At 33.8% G+C, this 26175-nt stretch overlaps 1 pseudogene; it reads right to left on the reverse strand.

Annotated features, from left to right (window-relative positions):
- Window positions 1-19217: 19217 nt before the first annotated feature.
- Window positions 19218-21454, reverse strand: LOC145713634 (protein SDA1 homolog pseudogene; annotated as a pseudogene).
- Between the last annotated feature and the right edge of the window lie 4721 nt (window positions 21455-26175).

The raw sequence follows: 26175 nt of genomic DNA on the forward strand, positions 1-26175 counted from the left end.
ACCCATAAGCACATTCATCTTTTTAGTATGACTTGTAAAGAATTTAACTTAATATAACTATCCTATTATATCACATATTTTGAAGTACTCCATATTATTCTGTAACAAGAGCAAAGCCTATCTCACATTTAACTTCATTTCCGTGACATTCAGACAAATGATTTAATGAGTTAATGTGTATTTCAGCAATTTACATAGTTATGTCAAAGATATATAAAAGCTTCCTGCACATTGCTAGTATAATCTGTTGAATAAATAATAATTTCTCAAAGGTTATGTGTGTATACATGTAAAATATGATTCATATGAAAGTATGCTAACATATAAACTGAATGAAGTCTTTGTTAAGTGTTTGAAACCTGCCTAATCTGACTTTTCAACTGTGTGAGTCCATAGCGATTAGAATGATGTTATGTACTAAGCCTGTCAGGTATTTTTGTTTCCTTCAATCAGTCCATTCCTTGTAGTATTCATAGGACAACTTGTCTTTTTCTATGTTGTGCCACCTTTAAGCCACTACTGCAGATTTAATAGACATATATAATAGTCAAATAGTCATCCCTTAAGACCAAGTCCAGATCTTACCTCTTTTATGAAGCCAATATCCAATTCTGTGTGTTAGTGTGTGTGTGTATGTGTATGTGTGTGTGTCTTATTTGTTCCACTAAAGCTGTAATTTATGATGTTACTCTTTAATTTCCAGTGTTTTTTATATATTAGTGCTTAATTATATATTGTATCATACTAATGATGAGATGCCTATGTACATTTTATCTTCCCAATTAGAGTATAGTGAAATTGAAATGAGTCATAGATCTCTTTTGTAACTCACAATGTTCAGCCACATATTGAGTGCTTAATTGATCAATATTAGATGAATTATGTATTTGTTGCCAGTTCCCTATCTCTATTTCAGTCCTCATATATCATTGCCATGTACATCATTCACAATCAAAATAATGCATTTTGAGTGGAAAATATGCACAACTGTACATGAGACACAGGTGTTTCATTTTGTTTACTGTTTTTTTTTGATCAGAGTCAATCTTTATCTCTGAATTTCCTGATAATGCATTTAAGTAGGGGTGCATCTAAGTTTTCTTAGTCCTGAAAATAATTTGAGAAGCACTTTTTAGTATCTTAACATTGTTATTTTAAGAACATTATTTTTACAATTTTACAAAAAAATATGATCTATGTGACATATGGATAGTAGACCAAACCCCTCTGGGACTTGAAATTAATGGTGTGTATTTTATTGGTATCAAGGTAAATCATCTTTTGTATCCAATAGTTGCTCCTGGTAAAGTTTCCAACTTGTGTTGAAATTTCTAGCATTTTCTACCCCACGATGACAAAAGGTATTGAAGGGATTTTTTCTACTGAAATTTTGTTCTTCTTTGAAAAATTTTTAGTACTAGGTTAATTTTTTCATTTTGACAAAAACAACATTAAGGATAGCAAAAAAATATCAACTTATTATTAGAAGTCATCTATATTCATTTCCTACTGGTACTATAAATAAACTACTCCAGATTTAGTGCCTTAAAACAATACAAACTTAATCTCTTACAGTTATAACAGTCATAAATCTAAAATGAATCTCATGGACATAAAATCAAGGTGTTAGCAGGTCTGCATTTCCTTGCCTTTTCTAGATTCTAGAGGCCACCCACATTCCCTAAATAATGGTCTCAGGCAATTTTATACTCAGTAGTTTTGGACTGAGACTTTGCAACACTACCATTTCTTCAGTTCTCCCTCTTCTACTTTTCATTGGGTACACAGGATAATTCAAAATAATTTCCCTATTTTAAGGTCAGCTGAAGAACAAGTTTAACTACATCTGCAAACATAGTCCTTATTTGCCATGCATCCTAATATATCCATATGTTCCAGAGATTAGAATGTGGACATTCTTGGCAAGGAGTTGGTTATGGTAGTACATTATTTGCATACTACAGCATTCTTTGGTAAATCATTAAGCAAAAATTATAATCCGTTTATATAAGATAGTCACAAAATAAATAATATGAATTACTGCTTTGGGTCAATGATTCTTTCCCTCACTCAGAAAATACAGTCAATTATTGTTATTGGAAATAACTATGTATAAAGTTGTTACAAACATTTAATTAGTGTATATATATAAATATATATATACATATAAGTATATGTATATGTATACATATATCTTAGTATATATATATATATATATATATATATATATAAAGCTTAATATGTGTGTGTGTGTGTGTGTGTGTGTGTGTGTGTGTGTGTGTATCTTAAATCCTGGTAGATTCCATTTATTTTACAAAAGAAAAAGTGACATTTATACCTGTTAAATGACTTGCTCTGAGGATACCCCATTAACAGGTATGTATCATAGTAAGATTTAAACCTGATTCATCTGGCATGAGTCAGAGCTTCTTGCACTTCACTACACTGCTCTTTACTATTCCCATCTGGTCATTTTTGTCTTAGGTCTGAAAGAAGGCAAAGCAGTGCCTGAAGGATCTCAGTGGGAAACAGAACATGGACAAAGCTAATTCAAAATTTTCACCACTGTCCACATATCCATGAATGACTCTGAAAATGACACAAGTATTGATTTCTGGGGTATAAATAAATTTTAGAGAGTAAGTGCCTTCACAAATAGATAATATACAAGTAACGAGGATCAACTCTGTTTATTGAGCAGTGTTCTAAATTCTGGAGAGAGACAGATTCCTTGACCTCATAACACAGGGAGTAAGTTATGAAATAAAAAATGTATTTAGAGGGAAGCCTGAGTAGCTTAGTCAGTTAAGCATCTGTCTTCAGCTCAGGTCATGATCTTGCAGTTCAGGAGTATGTCTGTGCTGACAGCTCAGAGCCTGGAGCCTGCTTTGGATTCTGTGTCTCCATCTCTCTCTGCCCCTCCCCTGTTCTCACTCTGTTTCTCTTTCTCTCTCTCAAAAATAAACATTTTAAAAAGCATTTAGATAGATATAGATAGATATCTGTGATAGTTCTTTTTTGTGTGATAGTTCTAACAGGTGTGTGTGTGTGTGTGTGTGTGTGTGTGTGTGTGTGTACAAGATCATGAAAGAGCTACAATCAGACCAAGGTCTCCAGAAATATAAACATTCAAGAATAGATTAAATGACAATGCCAATAAAGCAGCTATGTAATCTTACCTTCCCTGACCTGGAAATTTTTTAGTTTCTCTAGCTATTCCTGGCAAGTAGGCTTAGGGGGGAAAAATGACTAACGGTTAACACAACTCTGAAGAATTAGCATAGTCAGCTGCTCAGATGAGGGAAAGTTTTAATGTAAAGTATTATTAATAGGGAGAGTGGTACCATGCTATACAGACAGTGTTGCTATTTCTTTTTGTAACTGCCCCCATTCTGCCAAAAATCCTAAGAATCACTCATTAGTAGCTTTAAAAAAAAGTTGAAACTGGTACTCCCTGCAAATAAGCAAGTCTCAAGAAAATTTACTGAAATAAGCAACACTTGTAAACACAGATCTAATGTTGAATTTCAAAAACTAGAACAAATGGTGTCGAAAATGCACGTATTATCTGTACAAGTAAAACCTGAGGAGGAGAGTGAAGGATATAAGCTTTCTGTACTACTGGTATTTAATTACAGTAGATAAAATATTTTATAAATATTTTGCAACATGAGCAGGTCTTTGCAATGCTTAAACTGAAATATTACAAATGTGTCAACTATTTCAGTATCTTCATTTTAAAAGAAAAAGTTAAGCTTGCAGAAAATTTATTCACAACTGACCATAATTATTGCAAAAAATTAGAATAAAGGTGAAAGCTTAGAAATACATGTATTTCTGCTCAAGCATCTGATAAGAATAATTTTTTAAGTGTACAGAGCCAAAATAGTTTTAATAATCTGTGAAGTCCACAGGAAAAAAACTAATCTGTTTCCAGGAACAAGCATAGTGCTAACATGAACAAGTAATAGTATTTACAAGATTCATTTTCCCTACTGAGACACTCCAGGTATGACAGTTTCAGTATGATCATAAATAAACATTTGACCTTTTCTATTACTATAATGAAAAACTGTGAAACTGTTTAATTAAATTTTTTGAAGGCCAAAGTCCTAACAGAAATAAAGCTATTCCTGAATTTTCTAAGCTGGAAGTATTTAGCTTTAGTTTAAATTCGCTCAAGAAACTAACACAGACATACCTCTATGTTTATTACTTTTTGGAAGTTTATGTACCATATATAAACTAAAATGGGATTTATGTCAAGAGTTCGTTTTTACTTGGCATCTTTTATTCCCTCCCATTCTCCCTCCCTTCCTCCTTTCTTTTCGTTTTTGAAACATTTAGCATAAGCAGCCAACAGGAATAAGGACTGCTATGGAAACAATGAGAAATACCTTCTTCCAAATGCTAATCTCAGTATTACATAGTTCTACATTGGTGGGACTAGAAGAAAATACATTTCATTTAAGTCAACTGCCTTCATTTTACAGTTAAAAAAATTAAAGTCCATGAAGTAGAAACTACTTTGCAAACATCACATGATGATTTAAAAATAGATTTATATTTGGAATGAATATGTTCTTATTTCTGTTCAGGTGTTTAATCACATTATGCTATCTTCTATTCATGTGCTAGGTATGCACTGATTGCTTATGATGGTCCAAGAACCATGTGAAGGTTATAGAAAAAATTCATGGATTTTCTATAAAGTTTACTATGATTGTGGGGCTGACCCACCACTTTGTCTTCAAAGGTCCCAGATTATGATTTAAAATTATAGTAATTAGAATTTAATTTAATTTTTAATTTTTTAATGTTTATTTATTTATTTTTGAGAAAAAGAGAGAAAACAAGCAGGGATGGGGCAGAGAGAAAATCCTAAGCAGGCTCTGCAGCACTGACAGTGCAGTCATGTGGGACTTGAACTCACCAACTCTGAGATCATGACCTGAGCCGAAATCAAGAGTCAGATGCTTAACTGACTGAACCACCCAGGTGACACTAGATTTTAATTTTAAAACACGTGGAAGAACTGCTGATGAGTTAAGATATGTATGAACTTACCAAAGAAAGTTGTGTGCTAGGGTAATTGTTCTCTGGCCATGATACCAGCCATAAGTAACAAGCTCTATATTTCAGAAAAAGACTCTTGTTGTCATAATACTTACATTAATGAAAATATGAGAAATAAAAACAAATCAGGAGACTATAGATGCTGGAGAGGATGTGGAGAAACGGGAACCCTCTTGCACTGTTGGTGGGAATGCAAACTGGTGCAGCCACTCTGGAAAACAGTGTGGAGGTTCCTCAGAAAATTAAAAATAGACCTATCCTATGACCCAGCAATAGCACTGCTAGGAATTTACCCAAGGGATACAGGAGTACTGATGCATAGGGGCACTTGTACCCCAATGTTTATAGCAGCACTCTCAACAAGAGCCAAATTGTGGAAAGAGCCTAAATGTCCATCAACTGATGAATGGATAAAGAAATTGTGGTTTATATACACAATGGAGTACTACTGGCAATGAGAAAGAACGAAATATGGCCCTTTGTAGCAACGTGGATGGAACTGGAGAGTGTGATGCTAAGTGAAATAAGCCATACAGAGAAAGACAGATACCATATGGTTTCACTCTTATGTGGATCCTGAGAAACTTAACAGAAACCCATGGGGGAGGGGAAGGAAAAAAAAAGAGGTTAGAGTGGGAGAGAGCCAAGGCATAAGAGACTCTTAAAAACTGAGAACAAACTGAAGGTTGATGGGGGGTGGGAGGGAGGGGAGGGTGGGTGATGGGTATTGAGGAGGGCACCTTTTAGGATGAGCACTGGGTGTTGTATGGAAACCGATTTGACAATAAATTTCATATATTGGAAAAAAAAGAAAATATGAGAGCACTTAATGGCTGTGGATATTTCTGGAAAGCTGTCTGGGATAATATATAAACTCTGTGATGACCAGTACTGTGTTTGTCTTGCTTATGTTATTCCCTTGCACTTAGCACAATGCTTGGCCCATAGTAAGAGCTAAAGAGTTTTGTTGTATGAATTGATGTGTATAAAAAGGTATACAGACAAGAAGAATAAAAGATGACAGGCCTATTTCATTAAATATCAGTGTTTTAGAATTCAGAAAGATTTTATGCAGTTATTCCCAATATTTCAAGGGAGAAGAACTTTCCTTATCAAATAAGCCCATTCTTCAAAAGTAATTTTTAGCACATACTTCTAATACACTAGATCTCACTTATTATATAGGAGATCATTGGAATGCAGAGAAAGGCTTTTGTGTCCTTTTAGTTCCAGAAAATAAAAACTGAGTATCTAGACATTTTGAGTAAATCCAGCTGGGTATATGTCAATTTTATTGTATTTATGTATTAATATCAGTACATTGTGTCAACTGGCAGGAAACAAAAAACCAAATGCTGATAAAAAAATAAATGATTCAAATTGTGTTTTACTGAAATAATGTAATATGAATATTTTACATATTTGATGAGGGAACCCTCAGTCCCACAAAGGTTATGGGACTTCAATTATTTTCCCTTTTGGTGTAATTCTGGCTTTATGACACTGATCCTTTCCCTACCCTTATAATATGCCTGTTCCACACTGTGAGCATCAAAGTCTGATCTCAGTAAAATCCAACAAAAGGACCACTTAATTGATCACAGACCTTACTGGCAACATTCCCCAAGAAACTATAGCCAAGGCTTTTGCTTCTCCTTCTAGGTGATAAATATTGGCTTCTCACCACATTGCACTAGAAATTATTTCTAAGTTTGGTTAAGTTTGGCTGTGACAATAAAATGAATAATTACTATGGTCTCTCATTGGTTTCCTCTCTGAGACAGGCAAAATGTTAGAAAAAATTGAATGGGAAGCCTGGGTGGCTCAGTCGGTTAAGTGTCCATCTCTTGGTTTCAGTTCAGGTCATGGTATCACAGTTTCATGGGTTTGGGCCCCATATCGGGGTCTGTGCTGGCAATGCATAGCCTGTTTGGGATTCTCTCTATTCGTCTCTCTCTGCCCCTCCCCCACTCACACTGTCTCTGTCTCTCTCAAAATAAACAAACAAACTTAAAAAAAAAAGAATTGAAGAAAATAATTCATGACAGGGGCGCCTGGGTGGCTCAGTGAGTTAAGCATCTGACTCTTGATTTCCACTCAGGTAATGAGGTCATGATTGTGAGACTGAGCCCCACATTGCGCTCTGTATTAACAGTGTGGAGCCTGCTTGGTATTCTCTCTCTCCCTCTCTCTCTCTGCCTCTCTCTCTCTATCTCTCGTGCTCTCAAAGTAAATAAATAAGCATTTGAAAAATAATTCATGACCTTTTTAGAGACCATAAGCCTGCTGTCACTGGAAAAATGTTTGGGCTAGAGGCTAACAAACTTCCTTACACAGACTTCTTTGTCTTCATGTTTCACTAGCCAGTCACTCTAACAACTCCTATGCCTATTCAGATAAATAGCTGCATCACAAGGATGGTGCCAGCATGATTTCCAACTGAATTTTCACTGACCTCTTACTGTTCCTTCCTTTCCATAACAAAGAATGGCATAACAACAAGAAGTCACTGACATCTTCCCACAGCCTTTGATCATAATATATATTATCCACTATGTCTTTGTACACTACTGCTTAATATAGTGGAAAGAGAGTCATGACCCAAAGTGGGTATATCTGAAGCATGGATCTGTTTTTACTAAATGCATATCTTAGGTAAATTGACCATACTAAAGTTCCATCTTACCTATTTGTGAAATATGAAAGTGAGAATTGTTCTCATTGAATTTTTGTGAGGATTAAATCAGGTAAAACAATGTGGTTGAAACTTGTTCAATTCTTATAAATCTATTTCATAGATCCGGATGATTTTTTTTTTTGAAGAAGCAGAATAACCTCAGAGCAGAGACTTATATTTAAGTCTGAGAAAAATAAAATACATTGAAAAAAATTAAGTTTTCTCAAAGAATTAAAAAAAAAACTTTAAAGTATCGGAGTCACTTTCTGAAGGTCTATCTTGTTGCTTCATTTCAACATAGTTTATTCACACTGTGACAGATACACCTCAGATGTGAATATCATTTGTTCATTTAAGTAGAAATCCCAAACAAGATATTTGCACAGTATAGGCCTAACCAAATGAATACTTCTCAGAGCCAAATCCAAGAGCTATCTGCAGTCAAAGGTGCTGAGGTTCCTGTGTACAATGCAGTTTCCTGAACAATAACTCTGGCTTACCAAATTATTATATCTGGGTGTGGAGCCTTGAAATCTACATGTTATCAAGATTCCTATGTGATTTTTCTGAACATAAAGATGTAAGGGAATAAAATGGCTAATTATTATATAATTCCAACTTAAGCCTTTATGAGACCTAGCTACAAATTAAAAAAAAAAAAAACATATTTGAAGGATCTTTGATCTGGAGTCCAGTATTGCATGAAGAACAAAGTAATCCCTCTTTGTAACTACTACCATGAATTGAAGTATCCCAAAACATATATTTGTTTCATTACTTACATTGATTTTTACCCATAAGATTTGTATTTTTTGAGTGAATAGATATAAAGACAGGATTGGGAAGAGCTGATAATATCGTTCTGTAGCTGTGACATTACATACACACCCAATTGTTTCATCCCCAGAGTAAATAGAATTCAGAGTAATACAGTGATATTAGGAAAGAAAACCAAGAAAGGACGGAATAAAAGTAAATTTTTCTAAATACGGAAAAGAAAATAATGATTTTACCTGGAATTAACACCCTTCAAAATTAATAGATTATTTATTACTTATGAAATTAAATATTGGGTAGAAAAATTTTTAAAGATGCATTATATGAAAAGAATATTGACTATTTAGAAATGGAATGGGTAATCTGTTGCATTGTTTCCATCCCTGCTTTATGTCTTTATAACTGAAGTTTCCTGCAAAGAGATATGTTTTCCAATAAACTAAATTGAGTGGTCAATAGGCAAATAAATGGAAAAATCTTTTTCAAATAACATAAAGATCTATAGTTAGTGGAGAATAAGGACTGAAACACACCAAGAAAGATAATTCTACTATTAAAGATACACTAATAATTTTAAAAGTTTTTTTAAACTGTGTACAGTAGGAAACATGGATGTTCTTTTTCTCTTCAGTTTTAGATATAAATAAGTTCATTTAAATTTCCTGAAAAGACCAAACTTTACCACCACAGGCTTAACATTCTACCTGAAACTAAATTATGTGTTTTAATTTGGCCTCATTTTAACTTTGTTTTATTGGAATATAGAATAATTGTCATCATTTCTGTTATTTTCCAATGTCATAGTTTGTTTCAAAAATATATTTCATTACAGAAGTATTATAATCAATTCCTAACAAGAGAAAGACATTATTATAAAGTAGCACCATGGCAAAAAAAAAAAAAAAAAAAAAGAATCAAAGATGTTTCTTGTTGTGGATCCAACAACCATTCAAATCAAAATTACACTTTTAACATGTCCCCCCCAGATAATTCTTATTCAGATTACTATAGATCATGCTTTGAGAAACATCTAATGAAAATAAAGCACATGTAAATGATTCATCTTAAGAAAATAAAATAAACGAACCTAGTTAGCATCAAATTATATTCTATTATGCCATACACAAAACATTTGAGAATAACATCTTAATATTGCTCCATACATGTTTAAAGCTTGATTTTAATTCAAAAATGGGTACAGCCTCCCAATGCTCTAGTTATCCAACTGTTTTTCTATACAAAACAAACCACTCCTACCTTTCTCGACACACCTTCATTAACTGTTCGATGATTAATGAGGCTATCTACCTCACCTAGACTCCTACTGTGCCTAAAAAAAAGATTCCCTGAAAACAACCATCAGATACCTTCTGATCTCATAATTTGCCCTGCATTTGTTCACACAGATAAGTCCATCCCTTTCCATCACTTCCAGGTTCCTCTATTATTTCTCTACAGATACTTAGAAAATGAAAAGTAAGTAAGGTGGATGAAACATGGTAGTGCAGCCTCTTTTATTATCACTTCTTTTATCAATGACTTTCCAGTTTCCACGTACTCTATCAGATATGGAATGATAAATGTCTGCCTCATCTTCACTATTGGTTCAAAGTAAAAGAAGCATGTTACTTACTTTTCCTAAAGAACCAATATTGCCACCTTTGCTGATCTTAGTGGGCAGAGACTAGCTTCTACTATATTACCACTTCTGCATGGCCTAAATTTTATTTCTGAGAAATTTCTGACAATTTATCTCATATCAATGGCCATATTTGGAAAGTCACAGCACATTTGAGACCTGAAAATTTATAATAAACTTGAATTTATAAATTTTATTGTCCTTGGCATGTCTGACTGAATATAAAACAATTCTTTATGTCATTCAGACATCTATTAGTCTTCATTAGTCTTCTTAGACAAGGTAAACTTACTTTTTAAACTATCTGTATAAGAAATTGATTTTAAAGGAAGTATGGAGATTTCAACATTTATAATTTTAATGTATATTTATAGATTCAATGTCTGAACAGATAAATGGTTGCTAAAGTAAGTATTATTTTTGTAATGCTTAGAAAAGAAAAGCAGTTTGATTCATGGCAGAGTCAGATTTGTAGTAGAAATTTCACTAATTAGCATTAGAAAAACAACTTCTCTTCTGTGGGAGAATGCTGATATAAATAATCACAACTATGGTAATAGAATGAATTGAGTCCAATGTTCTTTTCAAAGAAAAATAAATTTACATTATTTTCTACTGATTATATTTTTCTGAGCAAGTGTATACTAAATTACATGTATCCATTATGGAATTGAGTTCACCAGCAGCAATTTTAAGACAATTAAGAAGGATTCCTTTTGGGGTGTTTGGGTGGCTCAGTCAGTTAAGCATCCGATTCTTGATTTCAGCTCAGGTCATTGATCTCAAGGTTCCTGAGGTCAAGTCCCACATAGGGTTCTGTGCTCACAGCATGTAGCCTGCTTGGGATTCTTTCTCTCCCACTGCCCCTCCCCTGCTCTTATGCACACGCGTGCACTTTCTCTCTCTCTCTCTCTCTCTCTCTCTCAAAATAAATAAACGTAAATATTTAAGTATTCTCTTTCTAAGTAAATATTCAGATAGGTGACCCTGAAAAAGCAAAAGTAGAGACCAATAGCTTTTAAAATATCCAAGCTTTGTCTGATAGTAATAATATTAACATAAGATATGTGAATACACTTTCTCATACATAATTGAATTTAATGATAAGAACAAACTCCTGAAGGAGGCAGAATAGGTTATTACTTTAACTCTTTAAACAAGTCCAGAGGGTTTTAGTGAATGGTTCATGGATGTCAAATGATAGAGTCAGAACTGGAACCATGGCCTTTGTGAAGCATCAGCACATACTATTTCCAAACAACATGATCCATCATAGGTTGTTCCTTTCTTCTAAATATTTTCTAAGTTAGTCTAAAATATCATCTGATAATCAATACTGTGTAATTCAGCAGCATCTTAGGAAATGTTTTACATTGTCTATCACAGCAAAATTATTTCTTCTTTCTAATATTAAAAAATGTACAAACTAATGCTCGGAAAGGTTAAATAATTGTCAAAGCTCAAGTGGATCCATATCTTCTTATTGTGTCTACTACTCTTCTTATAATATTATAGAAATAGAGATATGAGAAATGTGGATATGTACTTTTTCTGTACATGTACTGTACCTTTTTTTTTTTTTTTTGCTCTAAGCCCACCAGGGTGACAAAAGAAACATCATTGAGGCTTGTTAGAGTCACTAGATTAGTGATTCTCATCTGTGGCTACACATTAGATGACTGAAGGACTATCATTATCTGTTTTTTATTTTTATTTTTATTTTTGAGAGAGAGAGAGAGAGAGCACAAGAAGGGCAGGGGCAGAGAGAGAACTGAACGGAGGATCTGAAGCAGGCTCCATGCTGACAGCAGAGAGCCCAATGTGGGGCTGAAACTCACAAACCACAAAATCACAACCTGAGCAGAAGTTGGACACTTAACCGACTGAGACACCCAGGTGCCCCTATATCATTATCTTTTAATATACACAGGAAATTCCAATAAAGTTGAGGATCACTGTTTTAAGCACAAAGAGAATGGTATGAAGGCAAGTTCAAAGTATAAACTCTGTCAACTCCTCTACATTTTTTTAATACATAAAATAATTTTCCTAATCACTAGTGAAACAAATTTAGGACCAAAAAATTTGAAGGGCATATTTTATTTTAACAATCACTTTTATAAGGTCCCCATACATGTAGGGCACTGTGAACATTACTGTGAATTACAAAAAAAGGTAATTGGTTTCTACACTCAGAAAGCTAATAGTTAACTGATAATTTGCTATACATTATGTGTTACAATGACATAAGCAAGTATATTTTACTTATTTATTTAAAATTTGTTTTTATTGAAGTATATATGACCAACAATGTTACATTAGTTTCAGGTGTACAACATAGTGATCCCACAACTGTATACATTATGATGTGCTCACCACAAGTGTAGCTACCATTTGTCACCATGCAATGCTCCTACAATACCACTGACTATATTCTCTATGCTATACCTCTTATGGCCATGACTTATTTATTCTATAACTAGAAGCTTGCACTTCCTATTCCCCTTCATATATTTTGCCTATCCCCTCACTCTCCTCTCTTCTGGTAACCACCAGTTTATTCTCTGTATTACAGGTCTGTTTTCACATGATTGTTTGTTCATTATTAAAATGACACACAATGTTACATTAGTTTGAAGCATACCACATAGTGATTCAACAAGTTTATATATTATGCTATGCTCACAAAAAAGTATAACTACCATCTGTCACTATATAATGCTATTGCGATTCTATTGACATATTCCCTTGCTGTATCATTTATCCCCATGACTTATTCATTCCATAACTGGAAGCTTGTATCTCCCATTCCCCTTCATCCATTTTGCCCATCTGCCACCTCTCTCCCCTCTGAAAACTATCAGTTTATTCTCTGTATTTAAGAGTATGTTTCTAATGGTTGTTTATTTGTTTTTTTCTTAGCTTCTGTCTATAAGTGAAATCCTATGGTATTTATTTTTCTCTTTCTGTCATTTCACTTAGCATAATACTTTTCAGGTCTATCCATGTTGTTGCAATTGGCAATATCTCATTCTTTTTTATAGTGAGTAATATTCCATCCATCATACACACACACACATACACACACACACACACACGCACACACACCACAACGTCTTTATATGTTCATCTACTGATGGACATGGGTTGTTTCCATATCTTGGCTATTGTAAATAATGCTGCAATAAACATAGGAGTCCATAAATCTTTTCAAATTACTGGTGTCATTTTCTGGGTAAAAACCCAGTAGTGAAATTACTAGATTATATGGTATTTTTATTTTATTTTTATTTTTAATTTTTAAGGAACTTCCCTATTGGTTTCCACAGTGGCTGCACCAATTTACATTGCCAGCAATAGTGAACAAGGGTTTCTCTTTCTCCACATCCTCACAAACACTTGTTATTTCTTATATATATATATATATATATATATATATATATATATATATACCATTCTAGCTGGTATAAGGTGACATTTCATTGTGATTATGATTTGTATTTCCCTGATAACTACTGACAATGAACCGCTCTCCGTGTGTCTGTTGGTCATCTGAATATCTACTTTGGAAAAAATGTCTATTCAGGTTGTCTGCCAATTTTAATTGGATTATTTAGAGTTTTGCTTGTTTTTTTATTGTTGACTTATTCTTTATATAGTTTGGATATTAGCTTCTTATTGAATATATCATTTGCAAATATCTCCATCCATTCAGTAGATTGCCTTTTTGTTTTGTTGATGGTTTCCTTCTCTGTGTGCAAAGATCACAAAATTTTTAGGGGAACTAAATATCATCTAGTCCATTGTTTCTCAACTTTGGCTAGACATCTGAATCACCTAGGAATGTTTTTTTAAATAACAATGCCTAGGTCTGACCTTGAGACATAAATCAGAATATCTGAGTGTGGGGCCTGGATACCAGTATTTTCTAAAAGCTACTCAGGTAATTCTAACATGCAGCCAGGGTTGAGAACTATTAAATGAATTTCTCAATAAGTTGCAGTTAAGGACTGAAATGTAAGTGCTCTAGGAAGGTGAAATTGAATTAGGTGGGTTGAATAATTGCCTTTTTATTTAAAATGATAATGTGTTTCTAAGAACAGAATATGATTTAAGTTCATATATATTCCAATACTTTCATTGAATACAAAAAATTGATTCTTTTGAAGAGAGACTATCTTCTTTTTATAAGAATGAATATATATATATAGATAGATAGATAGATAGCGTATCTATTATTCGTCATGATAGCCTTAATGCATTTACTGAAGAAAAAAAAGAGAGAGAATGTATTCTGCAGGCTTTAAGAATGTTTAAGATTTAATCTTTCTTCTCAGGTCAAATTTAGTCATTTTTTCTTTGTTTCAAGTTTTTATTTAAATTCTAGGGTGCCTGGGTGGCTTAGTTGGTTGAGCGTCTGACTTCGGCTCAGGTCATGATCTCATTGCCTGTGAGTTCAAGCCCCCCCACCAGGATCTGTGCCGACAGCTCGGAGCCTGGAGCCTGTTTCGGATTCTGTGTCTCCCTCTCTCTCTGACCCTCCCCCATTCATGCTCTGTCTCTCTCTGTCTCAAAAAAATAAATAAACGTTAAAAAATAAAAAAAAATAAATTCTAGTTAGTAAACATATAGTGTAATATTGGTTTCAGGAATAGAATTTAGTGATTAGTCACTTACATATAACACGCAGTACTCATCACAAGTGTCCTCCTTAATCACCCATTTAGCCCATACCCTCCCACCTCTCCTCCATGAATCCTCAAAAATATACTAATTTAAAGAGGCACAAGCACCCTGATGTTTATAGCAGCATTATCAACAACAGCCAAATTATGGAAAGAGCCAAAACGTCCATTGATTGATAAATGGAAAAAGAAGATGTGAGATAAAGATAGTGGAGGGGCGCCTGGGTGGCGCAGTCGGTTAAGCGTCCGACTTCAGCCAGGTCACGATCTCGCGGTCTGTGAGTTCGAGCCCCGCGTCAGGCTCTGGGCTGATGGCTCGGAGCCTGGAGCCTGTTTCAGATTCTGTGTCTCCCTCTCTCTCTGCCCCTCCCCCGTTCATGCTCTGTCTCTCTCTGTCCCAAAAATAAATAAAAAACATTGAAAAAAAAAATTAAAAAAAAAAAAAAAGATAGTGGAATATCACTCAGCCATCAAAAAGAATGAAATCTTCCTGTTTACAACATGGATGGAGCTAGAGTATATTATACTAAGCGAAATAAGTCAGTCAGAAAAAGATAAACTTACCCCTTTGAAAAATTTCATACTCAGTAATTCTCCCATATATCTTCCATGATAGCATCTGCATTTAATATTAAGTATGCTTAGAGGTACCTGGGTGGCTCAGTTGGTTGAACATCTGACCCTTGACTTCAGTTCAGGTCATGATCTCAGGGTTGTGGGACCAAGCCCTCTGTTAGCCTCCATGCTGAGCGTGGAGCCTGCTTAGGATTCTCTCTCTCCCTCTGCCCTTCTTCCCACTCATGCCCTCTTTCTAAAAATAATTTAAAAATTAAAAAAAAATATTAAGTATGCTTATATCAATCTTTAATTCAATGTTTGGTATAGTTCTTGAAAATTCATAGTATATCAATATTTGTCTTTGAATATATAGTACACTTATAATTTTTCAATTTTAGTATTAAGTGTAACAACAGACATAAAACCCACAAAAATAGTTTTTGTACTTCAGTAAAAAAGTGCTACTGGACTATTTACAATGGATATGTTAATGCTACAGAGACTTCAATGCAAAGTAGAGTACTGAAGGTTTATTCAGTTTGGAACTTTGGATAGACTTGTACCTTACATTAAATCCTCAGTCTTTGTTAACCAGTAGTGTTACTAGAATTTCATACACAGCACAAAAAATGAAATTTAACATATCAAATATCTTCAACTATTAGGGGTTCACATTATAACTAATCCTCAAGAGTAATTTCCCTTTATAAACATTACTGCACACATCAATTTAGAGCTAATTAAGTTCCTTAATTATTATGCAATCACAAACATAATTACTGTGTAATTTCATTTATATGAAATTGTAGAATGGGCAAAACTAACCTAGAGTGACAAAAAGCATATCAGTAGTTGTATGAGACAGGAGTAAGAAAAGACCGACTACAAGGGGCATGAGGGAACTATTTGGTTTGATGGAAAATATTCTGTAACTTGATTGTGGTGATGGTTACATGAATGTACACATTTGTCAGAACATATGCCTATACAAACAGAATCTGTGCATTTTATGGTGTAAATTATAGTGAAATAAAGTTATATTTTTAAAATTTTTAAATTATTTTTTAAGTGTATTTAGTTTTAAGAGAGACAAGGACAAGAGTGGAGGAGGGGCAGAGAGAGAGGGAGACACAGAATCCCAAGGAAGCTCCATGCTGCTAGCTGCAGAGCCTGACACAGGGTTCAAACTCACAAACTGTGAGATCATGACCTAAGCTGAAACCAAGGATCAGTTGCTTAACAATCTGAGCCACCCAGAACCCCCAAAAAGTTAGATTTTTACTATTTATTTATTTATTTATTTATTTATTTATTTTTAAAGTTAGATTTTTAAAAGGACAAAAAATAGTTTGTACATTAATAGTCCCTTTGAAAAGTTTGTAACTAAAATGTCCTACACTTAAATGGTCATTTAAGACACAGAAACTATCTCACTCCCTATAGAATTCTTTTTATTTTACCTGATGGCACATAGAACAAAATAAAGCCATAATTTTTATTTTAAATATTTTTTTTCAAGATCTTTACATTGAGAGGTAATCAGGGTATGGAGGACATTTATATATATTGTACTACATTGGTCTTTTGATAAATGAGGTAAGCACCATTAATGTTATTTATTTATTTTGTGTTTTTGGAGCTTTTAGTTCCAGTGCAATAATAAAATAAAAGCTTGGTATAACTTGAAGGATATCTTGAAATACCTGAAAGATATTAAGATAACGCAATTCCCAAGTGTCAAATAAAACTTTCTTTAATATCAGTTGGCTAATGCTAAAGGCAGTTGGATTCACTGCAGTGTTTTTGCTGTTATTATATGGTATTTTTAGTAATATGTAGAAAACTATGACAGGATTCTGTGCTATTTAGTAGCCATAAAGACCAACTATCAACTACAGTCAGGACAAAAAGGAAACTCATTATAAAGAGTAGACAAGGACCCTTCAATCTGATTCAAAACAGAGGACTCCTAAACCATCTCTATAATTATGAATGCCAGTCCACCCCATAGAAATCCCCTTGTAGATATTCATATTTTCCTTTAATTTGTGCTAATTTCTAAAATGAAATCATTATTACATAACAGAATATCATGCTTTCTTTGTCACTTCACTGTCCATTTTGTTGGAAAACTTACCTATTGAATCCTAGTATGATCTACATCTCAAGCCATAACTGCACAGAATGAAGTATAAGGTCATAAATGTACTATGACAATATAAATGTATATGAATGCAGAATGAATTATGTTATCATTCTAAACATAAAAGAATAAACCCTTTTCATATAAATGAATAATATTCAATTCCTATGCATGTGTTATATCTCTATAAGTAAAAAATCAAAGAACTTCAAGGAGTTTAATTTTAGAATAGAAAAACAAAATTTAAATATTCAATCTAAATACATAAATATCAATTTAAATAATTGCTAGCATGGTACTTATGGAAAGCCCAAAATATAACTCATAGAAATATATTCAGCAAAAATAACATGACATTTGCTAACATGTCGAATAACCCATATATGCTTCAACAGAAGATTCAAAGACTCTCTTCCATTCCAGGGTTCTCTTATAGACAACTTTCCAGAGTCTGGTTTGTTTTAATAATGACTTTCTATGTAAAAATACAATTTTAAATTGAATGTTAAGCGATACTTCTTAAATTGGTCTTTTTCTAACATAAACATTGTAATGAAAAAAACCCATACTATGTAAATTGATAAGTATTAAGTGGCAGTATGAATCAAAGTAAAATAAAGAAACCTAGCTCAAATTTTATTCAGGCATATTTATCAGGACATCTTATGCCAACATATCCCTGTAGGTCTATTTGCTCCTCATAGTTGCTTTCTTCTAGGAAAAGTTGATGTGATGACTACTTTAAAATTTCCACTTCCCTTTTTCTAGAACAGAAAATTAAAAGCGTTTGAAATACCAGTACTCTTGATACCCACATAGCAAGTATTTCATTTTCATTGAAAGGCAAATTCCCTTCCCCTGAAATACATATCTATACATTCTGATCATTTCTCTTGAGCAACTGTTTTTGCTAAGGAATTTTTGTTTTGTTTTGCTTTCAGTTTCAAAGTCTAAGTCAAAAATAACATCGAGCTTACTACTTAATCCCTTGAATTTTTTCAAGAAGAAACAATGACTACCTTAAACTTGGAAAAATAAAGAAATTTTTTACTGATGAGGCTTTCAAAGATACAGCAAAAGTATTCATATGAAGTATCTCATTGGATTCCCACAAAATATGGTGAATTGGGCATATATTACTCCCATGGACCACTTCCATAGATAAAATTGCTTAAAAATATTATAAAATCAGGGAATGACAACAATGCTAATCCTGCTCATTCCTTGTCAAATTACACTGTTTTATTTCTGGATCCAAAAAGGATATAAAGAGATAAACTTAAACCAAATTTACAACTTATAAATGATTTAGGAACTAAAGAAGCATTCATATAAGATTTTGATACACTTCAAATTATCCTCATAGCAATTGAAAGATTAGATATTTTCTTTTTTTTTTTTTTTTTTTTTTTTTTTACTTTGGTACTTTTTTTTTTTTTTTTTTTTTCAACATTTTTTATTTATTTTTGGGACAGAGAGAGACAGAGCATGAACGGGGGAGGGGCAGAGAGAGAGGGAGACACAGAATCGGAAACAGGCTCCAGGCTCCGAGCCGTCAGCCCAGAGCCTGACGCGGGGCTCGAACTCACAGACCGCGAGATCGTGACCTGGCTGAAGTCGGACGCTTAACCGACTGCGCCACCCAGGCGCCCCTGTACTTTTTAATGTAAACAATCATTCTTGATTAATTTTCAAAATAACGATACAAATGTAGCATTTTTCTTGTAATGGAAAACTTGGTTGGAGGTTACTTCATTCTTTTTCTCTTTTTCAAATGTGCATCTCGTAGTGCCAGCTGCTTTTCTCAGAAGGAACGCTTGTTCTTTGACCGGACATTATGGCTATACTGCACCATCATGAAGTTCTTCTGTTTTTTCTTCTCTTTATTTGTGAAACTAGAAAATGGGTTCATTTTGGTTTTCTTCCTCACAAATTCTTTTCGGTCTGTCTTCCCAGCCATTGTCGTTGCTAGTTTTGTCTCCTTGTCAGACTTTGGTATTTTATGAAGGCGTTCAATGTCCCGAAGAGAAAGTAACTCACCCCTGGGCTCCTCATCACTATCTACTTCAATGTGTTTCCTCTTTTGGGCCTTCCCTGGTGCAGCGTCAAGTTCTTTCCTCATTTGGGCCATGCGGATTTTCTGGAAGTCTTCCTGAGTTAAAACTCTTCTAGTGCTAATGGCCGTAGCTTTGGCTCTCCGCTCGTCCATGGGCATGCTGCTGAGCTTCTTGGAGATTTCTTGGTGTTCTTCATCAGAAGAGTGGTGCACATCAACCCACTCACCATCAGCATCTGCCTCCCCACTGAGACTGGTGGTCTCCCACCCATCTTCATCGTTTTCAGCATTCTCTTCTTTTTCAACTTCTAGAACTTCTGCTCCTGGAATGTAATCTTTAGCATCCAATTCTCCATATTCTTTCACTATTGCTTCTATGGAGGCCTCTGTAGGCTTACCCCGGAATTTCTTTTGCAACATCTGAAGATTCAGTGTTCGGAAGAGCTGAATCAAAGTTCTAGCAGACAACATCACATTCTTATCTTTGTGTGTTTTATACTGAGCCAGGTCTTGGAGAAGTTCTTCAGTCATGGCTAGAGGACATCGAGCTGTTATCTCTTTTATAGCATTGATTCCTACTGTCATGACCTCCCCAGAGTTCTTGTCGGTGACAAAATTGTTGGCCACAGTCATGAGCAATGACTGAATGATCTCTGGGGGTACTAAGTGATGAGATGCTTGGGCAGCAAACAGAAGAATCTTTGTTACCTCTCTTTGGTGGGGCTGCAGAAATCTTTGCACAAAGGGATAGAAGTTGAAGAGAAAAAGCTTGTGAATTCCCACCAATCTGGAGATAAGGTTCATGAGCATCATTTTCACCTCAAACCTCTCCTTAGAGCTCTCTAGCTGCGTTAGTAGTTTTTCTGCAAAACCTTGGGGATCGTGAATCAAATGAATAGCTGAAAAGTTAAACATCTCTGGTTTTTTCTTCTTTTTTTGTTTCTTAATAACTTTCATAAGCTTTTCCAACTTTTTCTTGTTTTTTGGAACTTTTTTTCCCTGTGTCATATTGCACTAGCAGATCTCTTGCTGTTGGTCCTTCATCCTCAGACTCTGAGTCGCTGTTTTGTTTCTCTTCTTCATCTTTTCCAAGGAAAAATGTCAAAGCAGCAACTAATATCTTAGTGACCTTAGAGAAACACACGGTTATCGCATTGACAGTTTTGGCATCATTTCAGATGTTTCTTCTGTAGAGTTCAATCATCACATCCAAAGATATCTTGGCTGCAGTTGCATTGCTATCTCTTAACATGGTATACATTAAATTCTGCAACACTATGTTCACTTTATTGTTCTTGTGTTTTGCATTTATATTCTTGATATCAGTGACAATATGTGTGTATAAAGTCTTTTGCAGAAGCTTATCACGGCAACGCAGAAGTTCAAAGAAGAGTTCTAGCAAACTTGATGGATTGATGAGATTCTTGTTTCTCAGCAAGATCAAAGCTTTGCAAAATGTCATTCGAAGATCTGGATCCAAGACAGTGTGATTGTAGGAAAGAAGATCTTTCAGCTCTTGAGGAAATTTACTTAAATGTTCTGGATAGCAGTGACCAATCTGTGTCATAAACATCACCAGCTCTGCCAATTCTTTGCTGGGTTTATTTGGTTGTAATTTGAAAATCTCCACATTGGATTTGTAGTGATTATACTGCTGTAGAAACTCCTCGATGTAGGCCGGCGGATCCCACTTGATCAGATTCTGTAACTGCGGCAAGTTGCTGGGCAGCTTGTTATTGTTTCTGTTATACATGCTGGCCACTGACTGGATCCGCCAGGAGCAGTGTTAAGAAACCTCACACCGCCTGCCACCACCAACCGAATCAGCTACAGGTGGGAATCCTGCTTCTGAGTATGACCGGAAATCTAGATATTTTCAATTAAATGGTTGTCTGTGAAAGAATCTAGGAGCACATGGGCCTAGGTTCTACTATGAGTTCTGTGACCTTAGAGAAATTTATTATTTCATTTCTTCATTTGAAAAATGGGTGTAACAGTACCAACCTCAATTAACTATTCTGAAAATTAAATGACAAAGTAAGCACAGATGAAAACACTTAGGATTATTCTTAAAAGATATTGGAGTCTCAATTCAATATTAGTTCTTCCTTCTGCCACTTCCATGAAAAATAAAAGCTATACAAATGTTAGTTAACTAAACCTTTTAGGGTTTGATGATTTTGAGAACATCTCTGATCATAGTAAGTTGTGAAATTTTTAATAGTTACAGAAATTATGAGTCATTAATCATGAATTACCATTATGAAGAATATAAAATCTTACAAATAGTCAATTTTATAGTATTTTTTTAAATAATGGGCTGACACCTGGGGCTTATTATCATACCATTGTCTGATGAGTTAATTTGGTTTATGGCCCAGATTCCCATGATGAACTTAAAGCATGTGTTCATATGCCAATAAAATTTAAATTGTTGGAGCGCCTGGGTGGTTCAACCGGTAAACGTCCAACTTCAGCTCAGGTCATGATCTCGTGGTCTGTGAGTTTGAGCCCTGAGTCAGGCTCTGTGCTGACAGCTCAGAGCCTGGAGTCTGTTTTGGATTCTGTGTCTCCCTCTCTCTTTGACCCTCCCCCATTCATGCTCTGTCTCTCTCAGTCTCAAAAATAAATAAACATTAAATATATATATTTATATATATATATATAAAAATATATATATTTTATTACATTTTATTTATAATATATATAAATTTATAATATATATAAAATATATATATATTTAGATATATTTAGATATATATATATATAAATTGTCTTGTGCTAATGCAATAAAGCACACTCAAAAGATTTGAGATACACTTGAAATATAATAAAATTATTTCTAATAACTCTCTAAACTTAGATTAAACTCAAATATGTAAATACATGACTGGTATTATAATTAATATTAGCACACAGGAAGTAATAGTTTCTGTGAATAAAAAAATAATTTACCACTCAATTTTACATATATTAATGAAATAAATATTCATATGTTTTTCACAATGGAAAATATTTCTGCATCTAATTCTAGCAGTAAATATATAATGACTTTATTTTTCAAATTTCTCTTTGATTTTACTTTAAAAAATGATAAATAAGAACATTTCCTTACTTTGTAAAGCTTTGATACTGTGTATGCCAGGAAGCTGGATAGAAAGAAGAAAGCTAGAAATTCCTGGGAAAATGATAAATTTTTAGAGAATCAAAATTACAAATATAATAAAGTTCAAATACATCATAAAAGGACAAAATATATCTGCAAATTGATGTTGAATATGATTTTTTGCTATGGTCTGGAAAGAAAAATAAATTAAGATCATAAATCTATACCTATAAGGTTGATTGAAATTTTGTGCAATGTGGGCCTGGGAGTTTGGTTTTTACTCTATGTACGTAGCTTTATTATAAACCTGAACTAAATTCAGAAAGCAAATGAATTAATGAATTATACTGGGCTATACATATGATACTGTTTTTTCATAGATTTTTTTCCCTAGAAATAATTTCTTCACCTGATTTTTATTCCTCTGTAATTTATGTTAAATTAAGAAGAGTAAATCAATCATTGCAGACTTGGAAATCAGCACAAGTTTATACATTCTTTGTAAAACAATTTCAATAACTAGTATCACCTATTTTCATCCCATTCCAACAAACTCACTTATATATAACAGTAATGGGTTCTTTTTTAATTTTTTTTAAAAAATATTTTTTTTTAATTTATTTAATTTTGAGAGAGAGAGACAGAGAGAGAGAGAGAGAGAGAGAGAGAGAGAGAGCATGGATGGGGGAGGGGCAGAGAGAGAGAAACACAGAATCTAAAGTAGGATCCAGGCTCTGAGCTGTCAGCACAGGGCTCCAGGCAGGGCTCCAACCCACGAACTGTGGGATCATGACCTGAGCTGAAGTCAGACGCTAAACTGAGCCACTCAGGCTCCCTAGTAATAGTTTCTTATAAGAATTATCTTCAGTTTCCTTCAATAATTAAGTTTTGAAAAATATTGTGCCCACTGTAGTAACTTTAATCATATGGAATCTAAATTCCAAAATGTAAATCAATTCATATTAGCTAAAATAAGCAGATTTACTAAGAAATAGGGGAGGGCACATTCATTACCTCTGTGTTACAAAGGGAATAAGAATGATATGATGAGCACTTGAGAAAGAAGGATGGAAACATGGTTTTATCTCTGTGACATCATGTTGGTGGTGGCTTTCATTGGAATTGAATGCAGACTAAGATAGAATGTAGTGTATGATAGTTAAAGTGAAAGTGTTCAGAATACAGTTTACACTTTTAAAATTATTTGTATGATTATCATATTTCTTAAGATATAATTCACACACTATAAAATTTGCCTTTTAAAATGTACATTTTTATTTTTTTAGCATATGCAGAGCTGTGCTATTATCAGCACTATCAAACATCCTCTTTTGGTTATTTTTCAGAATGCTTAGAGTTATTTACCCAGGCTTTTCCTAACTTTTTACAAATTTTAATATACATTATCTTTAGAAACCCTTACTTTAATAGCCATCTGATAGGAGATTTATTGAGACCAACACTATACAATCTTAAGAATGAAATCCCATACATCTTTACATCTTCCCATACAGTTAATGGGAAAGAACATAGATTTGCATATTTGCACTGTATTATACTGTACTAGTAAAGTAAAAATAAAAATATTGTCAACACACATACATGTATCTCAACAATTGATGATATTTCATTTCTAACCATAAATAATAAATACTTAATTACCACATAGGTGTATTTCCCCCAGCTTGGAATACAGATCATGCTATATTTGAAATCATTTCTGAATCATTTATCATAACAAATCATAAAGAAACATTGTCTTTCGAAGTACTGATTCTTTCCTCTTTAGAGGTGTGTGTGTGTGTGTGTGTTTCAAGTTTTTATTTAAATTTTAGTTAACAAAAAGTACAAAATTGGTTTCAGGAGTAGAATTCAGTGATTCATCACTTACAACACCCAGCGCTCATCACAAGCGCCACCCCCCCATACCCATTACTGATTCAGCCTATCCCCTGCACAATTCCCCTCTAGCGACCCTGCTTGTTTTATATAGTCAACAGTCTCTTATGGTTTGCCTCCCTCTCTTTTATTTTCTTCCACGATGTTCATCTTTTTGCTTCTTAAATCCACATATGAATGAAATCATATGGTATTTTGTCTTTTTCTGACTAATTTCACTTAGCACAATATACTCTAGCTCCATCCACATCATTGCAACTGGCAAGATTTCATACTTTTTGATGGCTGAGTAATATTCATATATATATATATATATATACACCATTTCTTTATCCAACATCAGTTGATTGACATATATATATATATATATATATATATATATATATATATATATATATACCATTTCTTTATCCAACATCAGTTGATTGACATTTGGGTTCTTTCCATATTTAACATCAGTTGATGGACGTTTGGGCTCTTTCCATACTTTGACTATTGTTGATAATGTTGCTATAAATATTGGGGTGCATGTGCTCCTTCAAGTCAGTATGTGTGTATCCTTTGGGTAAATTCCTAGTAGTGTAATTGCTGGATCATAGGGTAGTTCCATGTTCACTTTTTTAAGTAAACTCCATACTCTTATCTAGAGTGGCTGCACTGGTTTGCATTCCCACCCACAGTGCAAGAGGGTTCCCCATACTCCACATCCTTGCCAACATCTGTTGTTATTAATTTTAGCCATGTTGATTCTTGTGAAGTGATATCTCCTTGTAGTTTTGATTTGTATTTCCCTGATGATCAGTGATGCTGAACATCTTTTCATGTGTCTGTTGGCCATCTGTAGGGGCAGATTTTTTATTTATACTCTTGGTAAAATTAACCTCCTAAAGCACAATTCTGACTTTTCAACACCCAAATTATATGTGTCAACAGAATTTCTTTATCTGGTGTCCAAGACCCAAAATAACAATTCAAATTTTATTCCAACTACTCTATTTCATACATTTAACCCCAAAATTGAGTAATTTGATGTATATCTGGGTAAACCATAAGTTCCCTGTGTATGTGCCTTTAGTCTTTTTTTCTGATGACCCACTGTCTAAACGACCTTTGAACAACCTGCTCAAGTACCACCTGCACTAGAAATCATTCCCTTGCCTGAATAGATCTCTCCTCCTGAGGTCTCCTATGGCTTAGATTATCTCCATTCTGGAATCAGTGAGTTTCTCCCTTAATTTACAATTATCTGCCTATATTTTTCATTTCCCTTGATTTGACTATGAGTTTCCTAAGGACATTCACCAGGTATACATTATATTTCCTAGAGCTTCAGGACCCTATTAACTCATTGAAATAGTTATTCATGCCTAACTAATATTATAGAACACAAAGGTCAAGAAAACAATGTTGTAATTTTAGAAAGAGCATTATCAGTTTTATCAAGATTTAATTTAAAAACTTGTCTTTCTTGGTAGTCGCTAATTATGAACTTAGAAATCATGTAAAATTCTCTCTAGAAACCTCTTCTGTAATTCAGGGAAATAAATAACAGGGATGAG

This window comes from Panthera onca, chromosome X (assembly GCF_046562875.1).
Source record: "Panthera onca isolate mPanOnc1 chromosome X, mPanOnc1 haplotype 2, whole genome shotgun sequence".
NCBI lineage: Eukaryota > Metazoa > Chordata > Mammalia > Carnivora > Felidae > Panthera > Panthera onca.